This window comes from Arachis ipaensis, chromosome B07 (assembly GCF_000816755.2).
Source record: "Arachis ipaensis cultivar K30076 chromosome B07, Araip1.1, whole genome shotgun sequence".
Classification (NCBI taxonomy): Eukaryota; Viridiplantae; Streptophyta; class Magnoliopsida; order Fabales; family Fabaceae; genus Arachis; species Arachis ipaensis.
The window spans coordinates 46,407,419-46,408,067 of NC_029791.2; positions in this window are offsets into that span (position 1 = coordinate 46,407,419).

Here is a 649-nt window from a genome sequence, read left to right on the forward strand (position 1 = left end):
CTTTCACAGTGCCCGGCCACACTTACGACATAGGGTTAACAGAGCTTCGAGTCTCAACCTGGAGCACATGGTGGCTAGCCATTGCTACTACCCAGGGAAACCCTCATCTCCAATAGTGGAAGTGCAAAAATCACAATTATCAATAATTCAGCATATACATGCATTCATTCTCATCCATGGATCAACATCCATCTCAGCCATCCGGCTTACAGTTCAGTCCAAAACCAGCCAATATTGATAATCACACATAGCCATTCCGGCTCACGGTTCAATTCAGAACCAGTCAATATTCATAATCATACATAGCCATTCCGGCTCATAATAAAACAGCACTTCCACATTCAAAATCATCAAATTCATGAAATCGGCATTTAAGCCATAAATCATTTTTCTCAATTCATTTCACTTTGAAATCAAGTTTCAACTCTTTTCAGCCTTGGCTTTAAAGATCTCATTTCTCAAATTATCCCAGGCTCATAAGCCAATTTTACTCAAGGAAAATTCCCTTTTTGAAATAAGCCACTCTCGGCTTCCTCTTTCCAAAACTTCCAAAACCATGGAAAGTTAAAGATTCCTTTTGAATCATTCAAAATCACCCATCCAACAATGGGATTTTTGTAACAAAAGTTCCTCGGCAGAGTCCCAAGTC